The sequence below is a fragment of the Schistocerca americana genome, unplaced genomic scaffold (genome assembly GCF_021461395.2).
Source record: "Schistocerca americana isolate TAMUIC-IGC-003095 unplaced genomic scaffold, iqSchAmer2.1 HiC_scaffold_14, whole genome shotgun sequence".
Lineage (NCBI taxonomy): Eukaryota > Metazoa > Arthropoda > Insecta > Orthoptera > Acrididae > Schistocerca > Schistocerca americana.
In genome coordinates, this window is record NW_025725481.1 from 18,587,052 (window position 1) to 18,600,706 (window position 13,655).

Below are 13,655 nucleotides of genomic sequence, written 5' to 3' on the forward strand. Positions count from 1 at the left end.
CTGTCGGATCATTGGTTGGTGTTGAAATTGGTGTTGAAATTGCTAAAATTGTTCACACTATCAACTATGATGCTTATTATTAGAGTACATCGATGTTGTCTTTTCCATCCCATCTTTCCACTGGTACACTATTGGTTACCACATGATGATTGACTGACATCGCTTGTTTGAGATGGAGAGAGAGTTTTGCCAGCTGGGCTATACCATCTGGGGTGGATAGAACCGAAACAGTGATCACGTACATGTCTGCAATATGAGGAATCAGTCGAAATGGAATGTAGAGGTATCAGTTATTCCGTCAGTGTGAGAGACGAATCTAAATGTAGAGCTCGAGAATCACCTTTTGACTGTAGTTTGGAGACTCTACACACTGCAAACACTCTCTTCCTAAGTCCTCATGTTGTAACTGTCTTTTATTTAAAATCAGCCGATGTGTGGCATGTTATGGTATCTGCTGTAACAACATGATTTACACTGTGCAATGTCTAGTTTTCTGTAAAGGCTTCGAAGCCGTGGCGGAAAAACAAAATGTTTGGCAATGTACAAAAGCGTGTTGGAAAACAGTGTTTGAAACAACTAAACATGACCAGAGGGAGCGTCTTTTGCGACTTAGTATAATCTGTGGGATTCGATCATTCACCTAGAGTATAGGTGATGAAACTTTGAAGTAGACTCTGCAGTGTCTTTATTCGGTGAGGGACGGGGTATACCGTTAGGAATGCTTGGAAGGCTGCATGCTGCGCTATTCTGGGGAGCATTGTGAAATCTCCCTCCCCACGCTGGAGCCCCACCACAGCCTTGCGTCATTGCACGAGCGAAGGTGAGTAGATCAGTTCTATATCGGATGAAGTTAGTGGAGCTTCTATAGTTCTTAATTTTTCTCTGTTTGTGGGTAGAGAATAACGATGATAGCATGTTGGGCTGGTAGATTTGAATCGACACGGATCTGCTTCGGTGTGTAGTATCTGTATCTAGTTCGGAGATGTACCACATTGCACACATTTCCACCGAATGGTCAAAACACAGTCTGTTCCACTAACTCAGGTCGATATGTTTCTACACGGGTTGCAGAAGCTTGTGGGTATGTCTTTCTCCGACTTCTGCTCAGTTCAGACTTAAACTGGAACGATCACATGCGCTAGGCTGTAGAAATGGGAGCAGTTGCGAGATGTGTTGGAATTTTACTGAAGCAGGTAGGTTTAGGAATGGTGACTCATTTCGAGATATGGGAGTGCCAGAAATCTGACTGAGTAGTGGTTGTAATGATTAAAGGAATTGTCAATAGGATCCAACATATGTACGTGCTTCAATGGAAAGAGCTGATTCCAAATCATGGGTATCATTTCTAGCGGATAGCACAACAATATATATCTGAGAAGCTAGTGTATATTTACTTATGACCTCAATTAGCACACCATCTACTAATGTTTGTGATCCTTCTCAATCAACCATGGTCTTAGCTCAGGGGATATAAAGCGGAACCTCTGATATGGTCTCGAGACAGAATGCAATATAAATACCATAGAATTATCTAGCTGGGGTGGTGGGAGGGAGTCGCAAATACTGCTTACATACCACGTTCCTTAGCCGAATCACTTTCAAAATGCAGTAATTTTGTCACTTGTTTGGTTCGTGGGCTACGTGTTTGTCTGATAATACACATTCCTATGATCACCATCACGGCATTTGTCCGGAAAAAAAACCATCTCATTCAGAGGTAATGTCGTACCTTGATTCGTAAAGTGGGTATAACTTTTAACATGGGTATTTGTGTGCACCTGTAGAACCAAGATCGCTTGTGACAGTAACATACAGTAGTTGTTGGGATCGAGTTTTTTAACATCTGGTCGATTACGTCTCTCTTTCTAAGACACAGTGGTAGCACTCGCAAGAGAAACCTAAGAGACATGTCCACCCATCGTTGATTTTCGGTCAGTATTTCGTATCATAGGCCATCACCTATTGACGAAGTATTGTACTTAGTAGTAGGGGGTGCATGATCGGTTCACCTTGAGCCTAAGGCTTATGAAGTATGTGTTTGTCTTTTGAAATATGCAAAAGAAATGACTATGTCCATTCATGAGGAAGGTGTGGATTTGACGTCTAGTACTGTGATAGCAAAGGGTCGTAAGAATGGTACTGATAATTCTATTTCCACAGCCATAGCCATCAAAAGGGTGTATTTCCAAAACTGCACTCATTGTCGAATGTCATTGAACTGAGACCGCGATCTTAACATTTAGTTGTAAGTAGAGGGATTGAAGACATATGTGACCGATTTCTTAGGATGAATGATTTATAAATTGTTCAGTTGACTGCTTCTGCACATTTTGCGGTTTTATTTAATTGAGAGAAGATCGATTGTGGGGTGTGCATCTAGCATGGGAAAGACATGTTTGCCTCTGCTCTAGACATGAGGAACACCTTAGTTGATCTTATAAATTATAGGGATGATTTCGAATCTGTTACATCCCCAAGATTGGTATTTGCGTGCGGAAATCTCATTTTTCGTGTGTTTGTTTTTAGTTACTCAGTGGTCTAGAACATGCTCCACGTAGCTAAAGTTTCGAGTTTGTACAGAAATAATTCCCCATCTATATCTCTGGAATTATGTTGCTTGAGCGATCGATAGGATATTGCTGTGTGCGAACCAAGCGAAATTAGATATGTTCTTGTAATACCAGAGTCTGGAGATGGGTGTAGAAATGCGAGCAAGCTGACAGGTCTGGACCAGAAACAGTAATGCGTTTGTACCGAAGGGGGCAATGAGACAGTCTTTGCACAACTGTTCTGAGAGTGACTTAGATCCACTGATGGATTTTGTATGGCGAAGGATACGAATTGTATGTTTACTACATCAAGACGGTACGCAGTGATATACTGCTGGGTTGGAGATTGGTTTAACGCTCTAATATTCAAGCTCCTGTTCTCATTGGGATAGCAGTGTAATTGAGTAAGATTCTTTCCATATTTGACGATATGTATGGGACTTTGCGAGGTTTAGTTGTCAGTGCAATATGGCGATCAGTGTAAAATAGTTTATTGCGGCTGTATGTCCGTCTGTAGAAAGAAAGATATGGTAGACGCTGCTTCCCTAGAACTGAGGAGCATCGTGACATAGAACCGGTGTGAGTGTAGGCACACAATTTTTTTGGGTGCTGTACAGATATAAAAGATAACTGCACTGTGTGTGTACATACTTATTGCATTGTAAAGTTACTGTGGTTTATGTTGTGTAAAATGTATATATATTGCATTGCATAGTTACTGTGGTTTATGTTGTGGCATGACTAGAGAGGATGACTGTGAGGGACGTATAGATTTAGCATATCCATAACCATGAGGGTATGAGAGAGATTTTTTATGTGGAAAATTATGTACACTATAGATATTGACATTAGTTCCAAAAGCACAGCTGTCGAGAGGAGACATTACCTGTACATCAATCGGTGTCAGACTGTAGCTGCCATTGTAATATTTAACCGTGGTTACACTGGTGAGTATGTTCCTGGCTTCCAATATTAGAGTGAGTATCGTATGTATTTGATGCTCTGTAGACAACTTTCCGGGTTTAACTGTCAATGCTATTTAGCGGTCTGTGCAAAATAATTTCACCACTGAAAGTCCTGTCTGCAGAAAGCAAGAAAAGGTGGATGGTGTGTGTGTGTGTGTGTGTGTGTGTGTGTGTGTGTGTGTGTGTGCGCGCGCGCGCGCGCGCGCTCATAGTCCGCACGGATTCAGAAAACATCGTTCTTTTGGAACACAACTAGCTCTTTATACCCGTGAAGTAATGACGGCTATCAACAGGGGATATCAATAGATTCCATATTTTTAGATTTCCAGAAGGCTTTCAACACCGTTCTTCACAAGCATCTTCTAATCGAATTGCGTGCCTATGGAATATCGCCCAGTTGTGAGACTGGATTCGTGATTTCCTGTCAGAAAGGTCACAGTTCGTAGTAATAGACGGAAAGCCATCGAGTAAAACAAAACTATTACCCGGCGTTCCCAAAAAAAGTGTTATAGGGGCCCTCCATTGTTCCTGATCTATATTAACGACAGGAAAAATATGAAGAGCCTTATTCCATTATTTGCAGATGACGCTGTCATTTGCCGTCTTGTAATGTCATAAGATGACGAAAACGAATTGCAAAATGATGTAGTTAGGATATCTGTATGGTGCGAAAAGCGGCAATTCACCCTGAATAAAGAAAAGTGTGAAGTTATTCACATGAGTGCTAAAAGAAATCCGCTAAATTTCAATTACAGGAAAAGTCACACAAGTCTTAATGCTGTAAATTCAACTAAATACACACATCAAAAGTAGTTTTGCATCAACCCGGTTAACATAACGCCTGAAGATAGATTCACTGTGGATATTGTATCACAGACACAGACCCTTGACTATTCAGAGATGTCACTAAACCCGCCCAAAGATGTAAAAAAACCAGACATGAGCAGCGCCTATTAGACAGAGGGGGTGCTACAGCCGATCAGTTCCAGTCATTCCACCAGGAAGGACGTACACAGCTCGTGTTGTCTGTAGGTCAACCGTGCCTAGATGGTCAATACCGCGGTTCGATCGCATCCGCATTGTTACTTTTTGTGCTGGAAAGGGCTCTCAACAATGGGAGTGTCCAGGCGTCTCGGAGTGAACCAAAGCAATGTTGTTCGGGAATGGAGGAGATACTCAGAGATAGGAACTTTCGATGAAATGCCTCGATCAGGCCGCGCAAGGGCTACTACTGCAATGGATGATCGCTACGTACGGATTATGGCTGGGAGGAACCCTGACAGCAACGCCACGATGTTCAATAATGCTTTTCGTGCAGCCACAGGACGTCGTGTCATGACTCAAACTGTGCGCAGTAGGCTGCATGATGCACTGACGACCATGCCGAGGTCCATCTTTGCAACCACGGCACCACGCAGTGCGATACAGATGGGCCCAACGACATGCTCAATGAATCACTCAGGATTGGCATAATGTTCTCTTCACTGACGAGTGTCGCATATGCCTTCAACCAGACAATCGTCAGAGACGTGTTTGGAGGCAACACGGTCAGGCTGAACGCCTTAGACACACTGTCCAGCGAGTGCTGCAAGGTGGAGGTTCCCTGCCGTTTTGGGATGGCATTATGTGGGGCTAACGTACGCCGCTGGTGGTCATGGAAGCTGCGATAACAGCTGTACGATACGTGGATGCCATCCTCCGACCGATAATCCAACCATATTGACAGCATATTGACGAGGCATTTGTCTTCATGGACGACAATTCGCACCCCTATCGTGCACATCTTGTGAACGATTTCCTTCAGGATAACGACATCGCTCGACTAGAGTGGCCAGTATGTTCTGCAGACATGTACCCTATCGAACATGCCTGGGATAGTTTGATAAGAGCTATTTATGGACCACGTGACCCTCCAACCACAGTGAGGGATCTACACCGAATCACCGTTGATGTGTTGGACAATCTGTAGCAACAATGCCTTGATGAACTTGGGGGCTGTATGCCAAGACGATTACAGGCATGCATCAATGTAAGAGGACGTGCTACTGGGTATTAGAGGTACCGGTGTGCACAGCAGTCTGGACCACCACCTCTGAAAGTCTCGCTATATGGTGGTACGACATGCAACGTGTGGTTTTCGCGAGCAATAAGAAGGGCGGAAATGATGTTTATGTTGACCTCTATTCCAATTTTCTGTACAGGTTCCAGAACTCTCGGAACAGAGGTGATGCAAAAGTTTTTTGATGTGTGTACTTAGGGATTACAATTACAAATAGCCTAAATTGGAACGATCACATGAACAATGTTATGGCTAGACCAAACGAAGACTGCGATTCTTTGGCAGAACATTTAGAAGGAGCAACACGTCTACTACGGAGATTGCTTACACCACGCATGTCCACCCTATTCTGGAGTATTGCTGTGTGGTGTGGGATCCGCATCAGGTGGGACCGAAGGATGACATCGAAAAAGTTCAAAGGAAGGGAGGCTCGTTTTGTATTATCGCGAAATAGATGAGATAGTGCCACAGATATACGTAAATTAGAGTGGCAATCATTTTTTAAAAAAATGGCGTTTTTCGTTGCGACGGGATCTTCTCATGAAATTTCAATCGCCAGTTTTCTCCTCCGATTGCGAAAACATTCTGTTGGCACCCAACTGCATAGGGAGAAATGATGATCACGATAAAATAAATCAGGGCTCGTACAGAAAAAATGAAATGCTCGGGTTTCCCGCGCGCAGTTTGATTTTGTATGGCGCAGGATACGAATGGCGTGTTTACTACATTGATAGGGTCTGCGGTGATCTATAGCTGGGTTGGAGATCGGTGTCACGCTGACATATTCAAGCCTTCATCGTTGATACTGTTAGTAACAAGTAATACTTTAAGATCTGGTTTGGGGATTGGTGGCGTAGATGTGAACGTAGTTTCTTCGAGTTCCGTTCGAATGGCTGTAGATCAGTGACTGGACAGGTATGTACTTAGGATTCATGAGACGCCCCTGAGCTAAAATATCTCTGCTGCCTCACCCCCACCACCCATCCAACCACCCACCGATATGAAATACAGGTATTTATTGAAGGTTGACTTGCAAACTTAAGAGTTATTTTTACAAAAATACAAACACAAGAAATTAATGTACTTTCACGCAATAAATATAAATGTAAACATTGAAATTGTGCTTTTACTGAAATTTAGAAAGGTATCAGGATGCAAAACACTGATTACTGGAATAAGGAGTAGTTTTGTTTTTGCTCTGTCATTTGCAAACAAATTTACGATTTTTGCGTACTTGAGTTTCACTGTCAAGTCTGATTCCATAGCAGAGCCACCGATATAATTAAGACGATCCCGTTTTTGTGAAAAATACCTTACTGCTGAGTGTTCTCGAGTGTATGTGTTCAGTTTTGGCTAAAGATTCGCCAAGTTGCTACCTTTTGGCATGTCGCAGAATCCTGAAAGAGTGTGACTCACTTCCATTCCTTACTTGAGAGGTGTAGCGTAAGAAGTGCAGTAACTGAAGTACAAATGCTTGTGGCAACGACGACGTCGCTGACCAGCTAGGGCAGCTGTGTGGACTCGCTCTGACTGTTTAGTGCGCGCAATCCTCGGTCGTGTCCACATGTCCCGTGACACTTGTTTCGACAACATTATTATTACTATATGTACGGGGTGTGTACCGCGTGTATTGTGTACTAACTGGGGTCCTAGAAACGACGGAGAGGCTTCTTGCCGCCGTAACCCTCAGTGGTTCACAACCCCACAGCATCACAGCAGTCCACCAACCTTGCCACCGCCCCTCACAGAACCCAGAGTTACTGTGCGGTTCGGCCCCCAGTGGACACCCCCCCCCCCACCCCCAGGAACGTCTCATACCAGACGAGTGCGAGTGGAACCCCAAATGTGTGCTTGGTAGTGTAATGATGGTGTACGTGTGCGTGGAGACAGTGTTTGCGTAGCAATCGCCGACATAGTGTAACTAAGCGGAATAGGGGGAACCAGCCCGAATTCGCCGAGGTAGATGGAAAACCGCCTTAAAAACCATCCACAGGGTGGCCAGCAAACCGGACGTGACACGAATCGGCCGGAGTGATTCGTGCCGGGGACCGGCACGCCCTCCCGCTCGGGAAGCACGGCGTTAGCCCGCGCGGCTAGCCGGGGGCGGGCGTGTACCTCGTACTGCACACCCGTCCGTGTCCGAGTTCCTCCACTGGCGTCCCGCAACGCAACACGCGAGCCACCACGGCAGCCACTGCGACCCGCCCACGTCTCCTTCCTTGATATCAATGTATGTGGTTGTGTGTACATGGACATGTTGGTGAATTATGCCGTACCCCATCCATGGGATATACAAGACACTATCATCTATCAGCGAGATGGCGCTCCCCATAATTGGGCTCGAGAAGCCCGGGGTTTCCTTAATGAAAGCTTCCCCAACAGGTGGATAGCCAGAGACATCCCAGTTCCGTGGCTCCCTAGATCACCTGACATTACCCCCTTAGATTTCTTTCTTTGGCGATATGTCTACAAAACAGCAGTTCCTGATATTGTGACAATGCAACACCGCATCAGAGAAGCCATTAGCACAATCACACCACACGTGTTGCAGAATGTGTGGCAAGAGATTAAATACTGCCTTGATATTTGGCGTGTTACCAGTAGCGCACATGGTGAAGTTATTTCAGTGTAATGTTCGAAAATGAATGAGTAGAGACCTATGTGGTATAACAAATGTTTCATTTGTTGTATTCAATGAACAGTTACATTGTTTTGGTATCAAGGTAAACGTTGATGGATTTATCAGAAAATCTCAAAAAAGAAGTGGAATGATTACAACATTTTGCTGTACTTTAGCCCACTAAATAGAATATGTGCTGAATAAGGAATATAGCGAGTGTAGAGAGACAGTTTTAATTATAGCTTGCATGCCAGGGTAAATATTGGGTGGTTATAATTAATGTGCAATGTCTTATGGAGGTCCATTGCGGACTGTAATTATCGTATGGCAACTAAACTTTTAGATATGCTAATGCGTTAATGTGAAGCCGATTTACACGGGAAAAATAGTTTCAGTTTTCTCCTCCAGGTGCAAATCTGGCGCTGTAAACTGTATGACGGTATGACATCCACGCTGTCATCTGACAAGCCGTTACGTGAGTGAACAGTGTGGCTATCGAGACGAGAGACGTGCACTGTGAGTGAAATTGAAATTTGCTGCCGCTCGCATGTTGCACTGAGATAGTATCGCTGACGGATAGGTCTGGGGACAGGCCTGTTGTCAATACATGGTATAATGAAGATGGTAATAAAATTCGAAAACACGGCTGTGTTGCAACTTCCTGGCAGATTAAAACTGTGTGCCGGACCGAGACTCGAACTTGGGACCTTTGCCTTTCGCGGCCAAGTACTCTACCGACTGAGCTACTCAAGCACGACTCACGGCCCGTCCACACAACTTTAATTCCGCCAGTACCTCGTCTCCTACCTTCCAAAATTCACAGAAGCTCTCCTGATAACGGCTGAGCTTGATGTGGCATCTGTAAGGAGAAGGCCTCCTATACAGTGGACGTTACTGGTTACGTTGCTGTTGCTGTAACTGACCACGCAGTATGTGCTGTGGGAAGTGCTAGTGCATTTGCAGTGTCACGAGAATCATCCATCCCATGATCAACAGTACAGAAAGTTTTGCGATATATTTATACCCTCTAATCCCCTCCCATGAACCACACACCTTGCACATGGTGCGGATGCTTACGTGCCTCAGGGATACAGATAGCCATACCGTATGTGCAGCCACAACGAAAGGGTATCTGTTGAGAGGCCAGACAAACGTGTGGTTCTTGAAGAGGGGTAGCAGCCTTTTCAGTAGTTGCAGGGGCAACAGTCTCGATGATTGACTGATCTGGCCTTGTAACATCAGGCAAAACGGCCTCTCTGTGCTGGTACTGCGAACGGCTGCAAACAAGAGACTACAGCCATAATTTTTCCCGATGGGATGCAGTTTTACTGTATGGTTAAATGATGGCGTCCTCTTGGGTAACATATTCCAGAAGTCAAACAGTCCCCCATTCGGATCTCTGGGCGGGGACTACTCAGCAGCATGTCGTTATCAGGAGAAAGGAAACTGGAGTTCTACGAATTGGAGCGTGGAATGTCAGATCCTTTAATCAGGCATGCAAGTGAAAAAATTTAAAAAGGGAAATGGATAGGTTAAAGGTAAATATGTTACAGTGAAAACCCGTTTTTAGTTAGAACGCTTTCTTACTAGTTAAAACTAGTGCATACTGAGCCAGTTCATCAAACCGCGTTTTGCCTAGTTAAAACTAGTTTTTTAAATGACTTTCGCTTTTGACCAGCAGTCAATTCTAGAAGTAACTAAGGCTATCAGTATCAACTAGTTTCAACTAGTACGAACGCTTCTTAACTAATCTAGACAGAATTAGTTTTCACTAAATTTATTTAGGGGCAAATATTAAAAGTAAGTACTTCTCCGTTGAAATAAAAAAAAATTGTATTGTGCAATATTTATTGAGAATATTGATAATACATCTAAGTCGTTAATATTAACTACAGCAATACAAAAATAACCACACACTGAAGAAACATTTTAAGGAAAATTACAGAGCCATTTTAACAGTATTAGTTACGAAAGTGGAAACAAAGTAATCATACAGTGAAAGTATATAAATTACTGATACATTTGACAGAAGTTGCCACAATCTTAATAAATGAGAAACGTGCCAAAAAAATTTAACAATTAAATTTTGATTATTTGTTATTGCAAGGCAAACTGTCGTGACATTTTGAGTTACAAAGTTTTCCTTTTTTCCTACAAAAGCACCTTTTTGAAATATATGCCTTCTTACACACACACATACACACACATACACACACATACACACACATACACACACATACACACACATACACACACATACACACACATACACACACATACACACACACACACACAGCGAATAAATTCTTGTCCTGATCCTAAGGCTGCCATCTTGACAGCAGTTCTTAATGGTACCTTTGTCTGTGGCACGTCTTCCAGCAGCTAGAATTTCTCTTTGGACACGTCGAATTCGGATCTGGAAGAGAACTTTTAATTGGTTTGTTTGAAAGGCGATTAGGTACTTAATACATATAAAGTATATTACAATGTAAGTATTCAATCTTAAAATATGAATGAATTACTTGAATAGTCAGCGACGTTATCAGAGCATTAAATCAATTAAGTAATGAATTGTCTGACATTTGTCCTTGATTATTGAACTCAACTCAGAAATACATACCTGCAATACAATTTGTCGAGTATCCCATATTTCTTTCTAATCTTGTGCAAGCGCTGTTAATCATTCTGAAGAACAACTTCAATAAGATTGGGGAGATCTGCTTTTGCGCTGTCGATAACAGGAATCGGTATAATTATATTGTCACTGATTTCTACAATGGCGTGTATTCAATCTGAAGCCATCTTCATCCTTCTGGCCTGTTTCGTCAGGTTTTCATGAGCGTTTTCTCTAGTAGTTCGTATTTGAGATTGTCGTTTCGTAATAGCTTCAGCTTCTGGATCTTCGTGACAAGCTGGAGTTATCTGAGGCTCCGCACTCGTACTAGCTACGGCTTATGGATCCTCTTGCTTGGCTGCTGCTGCTGTTGTTGTTGTTGTTGTTGGAGACTGTATATTTGTACTGGGCAAAGCTTCTGCATCTTCTTGTCTGGCTGCAGCTGTAACCCGTCCATTGCCACTAACCATAACCGCTATCTCCTCTGAGTCGTGTGAGGTTTCCAGTTCATCAGGTGTCTCATTTACTGCGTCTACCACATTAATTTTATTTAAATCCTCTTCAAGATCATCTTTTATCTCCTTAATAACGTCTAGAGCCAAACTCGAAGTCGTAGGCCCTACTCGTGGTTCTCTGCCAAACACAGCTTTGTAAGGTGTTTGTTTGATACCAGAATAATATGTTCGATTTTTCATAAACTGTACAAAGCGAAGACCGTTTGACCAGTTGGTGGTAATGTTTTCTTTCATACATGAAGCCAATATTTTTTCAATCTCTTTGTTGGCGCGTTCAACAAAACCTTGCCTTTGGCTGTGCGTCTGTGGACCGTGAACCAGTTTACACTCAGGCCAAAATACAGCCAGCTCGTTTATGACAGAACTAACATATTCTGTGCCACTGTCAGAGTGTAAAATACAAGTAGCACCAAATGTCAAAAATATCTGCTAAATGATGTGCCATTTCCTCTGCCCTCTTGCTTTGCAGTGCATGTAACAAAAATTTTGTCATGTGGTCCTGATACACCATTATACACTTAAATCCGCGATCTTCTTGAGTCTGCATGTCGATCAGATCAACTTGGCAACGACTCTTCATTTCTGAATGAAGTTTCGACATGTGCCCCCTCTTCTTAATGCTCCTTTTGGGCTGACAAGTTTCACACAGATAAATGTGTATCGTGTCCACTGTTATGTTTGCGTACTTACTTGAAGTTTCCACGTTTAATCTGTCTCCACCTCCATGACCGACGGCCTGATGAGCTGCTTCAATAATGTCGACAATTTCTTCAACACGTAATGTAGTACTCCACAGGCTCTTTTCTCGTCACTGACTTGCTGGTCCCACAAATATTAATAACCTTGAATCGATTTTATCTTCTGTACTGCTTCTGTGTCTTTTTCTTATCTGATTGTGCTTCTTCAATATCGTCCACATTGTAGTGCCGTGTTCTTGAATTTGTAACATCCTTCTCACAAATCCTTCTTTCCATCGACTTTCTTCTTTTAAATGTGCCATGATAAATACGTACAAACTGATCTGTACGTGCTTAACCCCTCTACGGTGTTGTTTGTTGTGGCGAAAAGCGCCCAGTGGTGGGCTATTGTCGGTCGCCGCAGCGTTGCTCGACGGGTGGGGGGGGGGGGGGGGGGGTGGGGGGTTGGCGCCTGGAACTGTTCGTGTCGGCTCCTTCTTGTTTTCACTATATGGAATGTGTTTGGATGTATGATCAAAATTCCTATAAATATTACGTTGCACAATACAAAAAAGCTATTTTTATTGCAAACAACATGTAGTTGCTCTTAATTTTAATATTTGCCCCTAAATAAATTTACTGAAAACTAGTTCTGTCTAGTTAGGAAGCGTTCTTACTAGTTGAAACTAGTTGATACTGATAGCCTTAGTTACAACTAAAATTTACTGCTGGTCAAAAGCGAAATCCAGTTACAACAAGAATGAGATTTTCAGTCTGCAGCGGAATGTGCGCTGATATGAAACTTCATGGCAGATTAAAACTGTGTGCCGGACCGAGACTCGAACTCGGGAACTTTGCCTTTCGCAGGCAAGTGCTCTACCAATTGAGTCACCCAAGCACGACTCACGCCCCGTCCTCACGTCTCCTACCTTCCAAACGTTACGAAGCTCTTCTGCAAATCATGCAGGAGAGCTTTTGTAAAGTTTGGAAGGTAGGAGACGAGGTACTGGCAGAAGTAAAGCTGTGAGGACGGGGCGTGATTCGTGCTTGGGTAGCTCATTTGGTAGAGCACTTGGCCGCGAAAGGCAATAGTCCCGAGTTCGAGTCTCGGTCCGGCACAGTTTTAATCTGCCAGGGAGTTTCAGTTAAAACTGGTTTTAACTAGGCAAAACAAGTTTTGATGAAGTGGCTCAGTAAAAACTAGTTTTAACTAATAAGAACGGGTTCTAACTAAAAACGGGTTTCGACTGGAAAAGATATCTTGTGGATTAGTGAAGTTCAGCGGCAGGAGGAACACGACTTCTGGTCACGTGAATACAGCGTGGTGATTGTTGTTGTGGTCTTCAGTCCTGAGACTGGTTTGATGCAGCTCTCCATGCTACTCTATCCTGTGCAAGCTTCTTCACCTCCCAGTACCTACTTCAACCTACATCCTTCTGAATCTGCTTAGTGTATTCATCTCTTGGTCTCCCTCTACGATTTTTACCCACCCCGCTGCCCTCCAATACTAAATTGGTGACCCCTCTATGTCTCAGGACATGTCCTACCATCCGATCCCTTCTTCTAGTCAAGTTGTCCCACAAGCTCCTCTTCTCCCCAATTCTACTCAATACCTCCTCACTAGTTATGTGATCTACCCATCTAATCTTCAGCATT